Source organism: Silurus aristotelis (assembly GCF_946808225.1).
Source record: "Silurus aristotelis genome assembly, chromosome: 15".
Taxonomy (NCBI): Eukaryota; Metazoa; Chordata; class Actinopteri; order Siluriformes; family Siluridae; genus Silurus; species Silurus aristotelis.
Window position 1 is genome coordinate 24196894 of NC_139588.1, and position 7949 is coordinate 24204842.

The window sequence follows — 7949 nt, forward strand, 5'->3', positions numbered from 1 at the left end:
GACTAGATGTAGCACAAAGATTAAGCAGCCTGGATTACACTATTCATTGTGGCTTGGCTTATTCAAAGTCACAGCAGTTTTGCCCTTTTGGACCCTATGAGGGTTTTCTTTGGGCAAATCAACTGTGGGCTCCCACAGGGGTGCACTTACCGTGCAGGGATTTTAAACATAGACACCGAAACCAGGAGCTTGGTACCACGGTCATGTTGTCCATGTCTGAATAATGTGTGTAATCAGTCAAAATTAGAGGCAGGCTGTAACCGGTGGTGTGACGCCACGACCAGGAAGTATAAAACGGACATGAAGTGAAGCCAGCGCCAGCTTCTGTGTAAATGTAATGTTGTTTGTCTGTCTGTCAAAAAACGGAGATCCGGGAAAGCTTCCAAGAAAACCTTTCGGTCATGTGTCCCTCCCTGCCCCTGGTATATCATGGGGGAGTACACACAGCCTTTGTGTGGCTTGTTTAGGAGCGTACCATGCAAAGTCGTCTCTCGAGGGACTGCCAGCACTGCCCTCGCATGCCCATGCGATCGCTCCGCTCCCGGTGGGCACTCTTCGAGGAGACGGGCTTGTCTCTTTCTCCTACCTGCTCTACCCGGTCCAGCTCTCGTTTATGGGCTTTGGAAGCACGCCTTTCGGTGATTTCTTCCACCTGTGCTCTGATACTAATAACCAGGGGTTTGTATTGTATGTGTGACAAACAAAAGCATCTTCTCCTCATCCTGCACTGTTACACATAAAAGCAATTAGTTTTTCAGATTACATTTACAATGGTTAACTCGACTGGTACCACCTTCTCTCAGAATGAGAGGTAAGTACACTTCAAGGCTCTTCTCTGTTCTGGCACTGAGGTGGTGGAATGAACTTCCCCTAGATATCCCTGACTATCTTCAAGCGAAGATTGAAGACCTTCATCTTCCTGAAACACTTAAATTAGCGCTTTCCAAGTTTGTAGAATTCAAGAGTTATATTTATATTGAGTTTGTAATCTTGTGTACCAGTGTAGATTTATTCATTACTAGAGACTCAAAGCACTTTTGTACGTCGCTCTGGATAAGGACGTCTGCTAAAAGCTGCAAATGTAAATGTAAACTTATCTAAAGTCATTACAACATTCATGAAATTTATATCATCTGTCATCTTTATAAAGCTTCCATTCAAAATACATTTTATAAGAAAAGTTTAAGTAAGTTGAGACATTTCCTAATAGTTTAATCTTCAGGATCCAACAACAACAACAAAAATTTACATTCTAGAAATCATGTGCACTAATGTAAAAGAAACTGATAAATGAAACATCTCAAATGTAAAGCTTTCGAAGAGACAACAAACTATGAGAGTTTTTAAGAATGTAAAATCCTGCATCTGTCCTGAAAGTGAAATAAATACATTAAAAAGGAAAATGATGATAAATTTACAGCAATAAAAATGTTGTTTTTTGATTAAAATATGACACGTTTGTCTACAAACTGGGGAATAATTCAATTTCTATTGTATTTCAAGTCTGAACTCATTTCTTTGGATCTATTTGATTTGAACTTGTGCATAAACGTCTTCATGTCTCTGGTCTCTGGATGTTCTGGAGGATGAAGGTTTCTTAGCAAAACTCACAGCTGCATAGTTCAAGACATCTTCATCATCAGCCTGATAAAGAACAAGAGGTGTTTATACACCAGAGTGGATTAAAGACTAAAAAGAATGAGTCCATTGATATTTAGTAAATGGTTTAGTAAAATTCTCTGTACATTGTGGATTGTAGGTCAGATGTGGATTTCTTTATCAGAATAGAATCACAGTGAATAGAAGACTGGATTACCTGATTGGTGCTGATTTCAGGCTTTTGTGATGAAGCACCTGAACATTAATATAAAGAACATAATTTTTAATATAGAAAGGATTCATATTTTTGGAGAAATGTTATTATAATGATAATAAAAAGTAAACAAACCTTTTCCAGGATTTTAAAATAAAACTCCAACCAGAACCACGATTACAATAACAGATATTATACTGAAGGTTGTTAAGGCATAAAGAAAATTCAAGAATCATCTCCTGAAACTATGACAATGTAAAACATGTAAAAATATGAAGTGATTTTAAAGTACTAAAGACAATTCTGTTATAAAAAATCTAAACTTTTATGTTTTTTACAGCCTCCGTTTAAACCCTGGTGTGGATCAGAACCTGTGGTCTTGATTTCTGGTCCAGGTGAAGGACAGAGTTTCATCTCTTTATCTTTACAAATCAATGAGAAAAGCAGCAGATGAACAGAAATGATAGTAAATATGAATAAAGTGAAATCCTCAACATTTACTGCATATGTACACATAATACTGGTTAAAGTGTTGATCTGGAATTAGCAGCTTATCAGAGTCAAACTGTTTACCTTCAAATTGCAGATGTGTTCCAGATGTGAACTTTATTGTAGCTCCCTCCATTTCTCCACAGAAATATTCTCCTCCATCATCTTCTCTCAGGTTCGTAATGTTGAGATCAAACTGATGCTCATTTACAGTAAAACTGAAGCGATTATCATTAAATCCATCAGTAAATGTGTAGTTATTTGTGCCGTAACGTTTTACAAAAATCTGAGGCACTTTTCCAAAACTCTGTCTGTACCAGGATACTTTACTTTTGTCTGATCAGACTGAGATCACATGCTATAGTTACATCTTCTCCACTCTTTACTGTTCTCACGTGAAGCTCCTTGATGTCAGACGTTTTTACTGTAAAAAGTGTGTGATATTTAATGGTTAATGATGTCAGTAAATGAGGTAAATATGTAATATTACTATTTGAAATGAAAGATTTGAAAATGTTCTCACCAGCTGTGCAGAGACAAAGCAGAGAGTAAAGCGCCACAAAGAGTGAGATCATCGTTCCTGTTCAGACACAGTGATAGTGAGGAAATCAACTCGTGTGTTCAGTAGAAAAGCAGCTCTCACTCACACCTGATTGGATGATTTGAAGCTGTGGACTCATCTGATTGGTCCATTTGCTGTAATGTGAAGCTCACAGTGAATTCTTGTCTCTTCTGATGCTGTAATGAGTCACATGACTGTACAGATGTGATCTACTGGAGCTCTATCAGTAATGGAGTCTCTCTAAAAGAAGTGTAATGAAGTGGTTTTAGATCAGAAGATCCAACACCCCAAAGAGGAATAATGATGTAGACACTAAAAAGGTTTACAGTAAACTGATCACATACACAAAAGCAGGTCAAATATTGTGTGTTTAAAACTAAACATTTTCATACTTATTGTTATAAAGAAACTGAACACATCACAGCTCAGATCTCTTCAGAGTCCTGGTCCTCTTGGAAGCTGTGATCTGCAGATTGTGTATGGAAGCTGATCTCTGTGCTAAAATTGATCATGACACTTCCTGTTCTTGGTGCAGATGGTATTTCTTATTCATTCCACAGGAAGTAGAAAATAGGAAGTAACCACCACAGCATGGGCCAGAAAGATTTAATAAATAGCGGTATAAACTTTTTATTCTTCAGAAGCCATTCAAAAACATTGAGACGTCAAATAGCAACGTTTAGAGTAAATATTTAATGTTAGACATTAAGAGTAAATTAAATATTTAGTGACTCGTTCTTACCAACTTTCAAATCCACACCTTCCATGTGTTAAATATCTTTCTAACTACAACAATTACTTTCATGATCAGTGATATTTCATGATATTTACAGCATTTTACCTGGAAATTAGTGTCTTAAGTCCATGAGTCTCAGACCTGCCTGAGTGCAGGTGCAAATTGAATCAATAATAATACAATAAAAGGATTAAATCCAGCAACTGTGTCTGAGAAAGACAAGATTATGATCCCTGCCCCCACACAAGTCCAGCAGCGGTCATGAGAGTGGACTAAAGGGTTAAGATCAAGTGTGAAAACATGTTGAACACATGTGTAGAAGTGTTCGTGGCTGCAGCAGCTCTCTCACTTCAGTGTTAAACCAGCAGCTCACACTGACTTCTTTCATGCAGACTTCATCAGTGTGTTACATCAGAATCATTTCAACACAATGTTAGAATTTCAATGTATTTGTGTAATGAGTGTGTTGTAGTGACCAGCGCATTCACACCCCAACATTCTTCATTCTTTATTCAAAAATGCTAACGTTCATGAACTCATACATACACACACACACAAACACGCATGTGCGTGCATATGCACAAATAGACACACACACTCGGACACATGTATGCCCACACACACACACACACACACACACACACACACACACACACACACACACATACATACATACACACTCAAATACTGCAAACAAACGCAATATGCACATACTTAGGCACACATGCACAAACACATGCATGCACACACACACACACACACTTGGTTACACAATACACACATTTATAGACATGCATACACATAAGAACACACAGAAACACAGCACAGACATTTTCTCACACTTTTGTCTCTGTACTGAGTCTTTATAAAAAAATTGATTGATCTAAAACCCATGTGACTGTTTCTTTAAAAGTTCATGCCCCGCCCACTCTTTCCACCTCAACCAATCAACAGGAGATAAATATGACTGATCTACAGCTGAACAAACCACAACACACTTCCACTGAACATGGCGGCAGCAGTTCTTTGAAATTTTTCTAAGCAGATTTTAATGAGTTTGGAGTAAACGTCCAGATTATCTCATGTACAAGTCCAACTCAGAGTAGTGATGGGAAGTCCGATCCTTTTTTGCGAATCAGTTCTTTCGGACAGTTCGTTTAAAAAAAACGATTCACCAGTTCTTTTACGTCCTTACGTCATGACGTCATGCATATCCAAATATAATCTCGGCGGATGAACTTACACACTTAACACATTTAAATAAAGTCATGTCTATTGCATGAGGGCATGTAGCTTATCTGTTTAAATTAAATCATCATCATTATCTCTTAGAAATGTTCCTTACATTTACGTTTTGCACTAAATCACAGAATTCAGGCACTGATGTGCAAAACGTTGATGTTTTAAGTTGTTAGTAAATAAACTTACTTTTCATTTAAGTCCTCAGTTCACCTGTGCTCATATATCAGCAGCGCAGCACCAGCCTTTACAGTATGTCGAACGCATCTGATTCAGAGTCCAAAAAGTGTGAGTGTGTGTGTGTGTGTGTGTGTGTGTGTGTGTGTGTATTAATGTTAGACAGCACGCGTACTGCTCGGTAGGTGGCGCATGCTCAGTATCAACAATTCGCTGGTATCAGTAGCATGTCGGACGTGTCGGAAAGAAACGGTTCTTGATGCAGTACTGGTGACTCGAGAACAGCAGTGTGTGTGCTGCTCGGAATCGGCAGGTATGCGCATGCTCAGTGACGATCACTTGTTCAGCAGCATGTTTCAGTTTAATGTGTGTACTGTTGGAGAAACTAGAGAAGAACCCCATTCTCAGGGATATTGATTTATTTTGAGTCGGATAGACTCATACACATTCAAAAGTGAGTAATTTGAGTAATTTTGTTGATTAGTGCTGATTTGAGACGCAAACTGTTTTAATCGATTCAGTCCGATTTGGTGAACTGGTTCGACCGGTTCACTAAAAAGAACCAGTTCAAATGAACGATTCGTTCACGAACCGGACATCACCAGCTCAGAGTGCACCACCTTCTCTCACCAAGAGATCAGATGTTCACACATATTTCACATCAAGATATTTTTCACACCACTTTCTAAAGGCTGAATCTTGACTGCTGCTTCTTCCGTAACACATTAGAAGGCAGTTTAAAGTATTTTATGCACCTCAATATGGTATCATTGCTGATGCTTCTTCTCCAGGGTGTTTATGTGACTGGACCATTTCAGGATTTTAATTATGTGAGCACCAATATACTGGTCCACTCTCTCCACTGGAGTCCTTTTGATCCCAACATTCTACATGATATTTTTCAGGAACTTTATCATTGATGAGTTTCATACATTTGTGTTTTAGTGTGAAATTGTAAGCTGCACATTTGGACTGTTGAAGTGATGGAAAATAAGACAGTGTGAGCTGCTGCTAAAACACTCAGTCTCTCTCTGTGACTTGAAACCACAATGTTATTTCTATTCCTGTGAAACTGCTGCTTAATGTGAGAGAGTGCTGAGGCAGTCAGTTAAACTTCTTCACATGCATTAAGACTTTATTTTATTATTGTAATTACATTTCTTTGGCATCAGCATTTAAGCAGTGTGTCTTCATGAAGTTATACGTAGTCATGATTTCCTTCTCATATAAGATTTAGATCCATGTAGGCCAGTATAAGACATAAGGTCCCCTGGTGGTCTAGTGGTTAGGCTGCGGCGCTCTCACCGTTGCGGCCCGGGTTCGATCCCCGGTCAGGGAACCAACCCCAGCCATTAGGGTTGCAAAAGCCTTAGTGCCGGTCCCAAGCCCGGATAAATGGGGAGGGTTGCGTTAGGAAGGGCATCCAGCGTAAAAACATGTGCCAAATCAAACATGCGGATGATCCGCTGTAGCGCCCCCTAACGGGAGAAGCTTAAAAGAAAGTTTTTAGGCCAGTATGAGACATGGATTTACAGTTATTTGATGGTGAACTGATTACAGTGACCTAGTCGCAGAAAAACTGGAAAATAAAAGTTTGGATTGTGTTTTCAAACTCTGATATTGCCTTCCCTGTATTGCTATGTTTTTGGTTTTGGTTTATTCAAACTGACTTTGTCTCTTCCTGCCACTGCCAACCTCTGAATGCCTGTGTCTGGACTCTGGAATTGTTTACTCTGCTCATCTACCTATTGCCTTATTAATGAATAATTTTTATTGTGTACATTGCCTTCCTGCATTTTGGGTCCAACCGGCCAGTGCATTACACTGTATAGGTAGCAGTTAAGTCCACTGAAATGTGAGATTGGGGATAAACCACAAGGCATGTTAACGAGTAAAAAAAGTGGACTCCAGAATTCAAAATGTGAAAATGTTAACACATTTGTAGAAGTGCTACTGGCAGCAGCAATGCTATTTCACACCATGCAGTTTGACGGTTTAACAGTAATAGCATCATGCTTGCACTTTCAGAGATGCATAGAAAACTCGCTCTGGTCACCGTGTACAGACCCCCAGGACCCTACGCTGATTTTCTTCATGAGTTTGCTTGTTTTCTCTCAGACCTCCTGATCAGCTTTGATAAAGTGCTGCTTGTAAAAGATTTTAATATTCATGTAGATGATGAAAACGATGCCCTAGGATTATCATTTGTCGATTTACTAAACTCTTTTGGAGTTAAACAAAACGTCACCAGACCAACCCACCGTTTTAACCACACACTAGACTTAATAATATCCCACGGAGCAGACGTCACTGATATAAATATTTTACCTCAGAATGATGACATCACAGACCATTATCTCCTACTGTACACACTACCGGTAGAGCAGATTAACCGTGTTTCACCACGGTATCGACTTGGTAGGACTATTATTCCAACCACTAAGGACAGATTCATAAATAACCTGCCTGATTTATCTCAGTTTCACATTAAACCCATAAATGCTGATCATCTTGATGAGATGGCGAACAACATAGACCTTATCCTCACTAGCACTTTAGACACTGTTGCCCCCATCCGGTTAAAAAAGGTTCGAGAACAAGCAACTGCACCTTGGTATAATAGTCATACGCATGCCCTAAAGAGAACAACACGTAATCTGGAGAGAAAATGGAGGAAAACTAAATTGGAGGTATTTAGAATTGCGTATAAAGACAGTATGCTTAGCTACAGACAGGCGCTAAAAGCTGCTAGAGCTAAACACCTGAGCAAACTCATAGAAAATAACAAAAACAATCCCAGGTTCCTTTTCAGTACAGTCGCTAAATTAACAACAAATCAGGGATCTGAAAAATGTGTTCCATTACAGTTTAGTAGTGAAGACTTTATGAATTTCTTCACTGAAAAAATAGATAACATTCGAAAAACAATTGTG

General features: G+C 38.9%; 1 long non-coding RNA gene across 1 annotated transcript; it reads left to right on the forward strand.

The window, feature by feature from the left end:
* Positions 1 to 657: 657 nt before the first annotated feature.
* Positions 658 to 1244, forward strand: LOC310738016. The gene is made up of 2 exons (XR_014536960.1): positions 658 to 773; positions 1074 to 1244. It is a non-coding gene; the product is annotated as an uncharacterized lncRNA (long non-coding RNA).
* The last annotated feature ends 6705 nt before the right edge of the window (positions 1245 to 7949 follow it).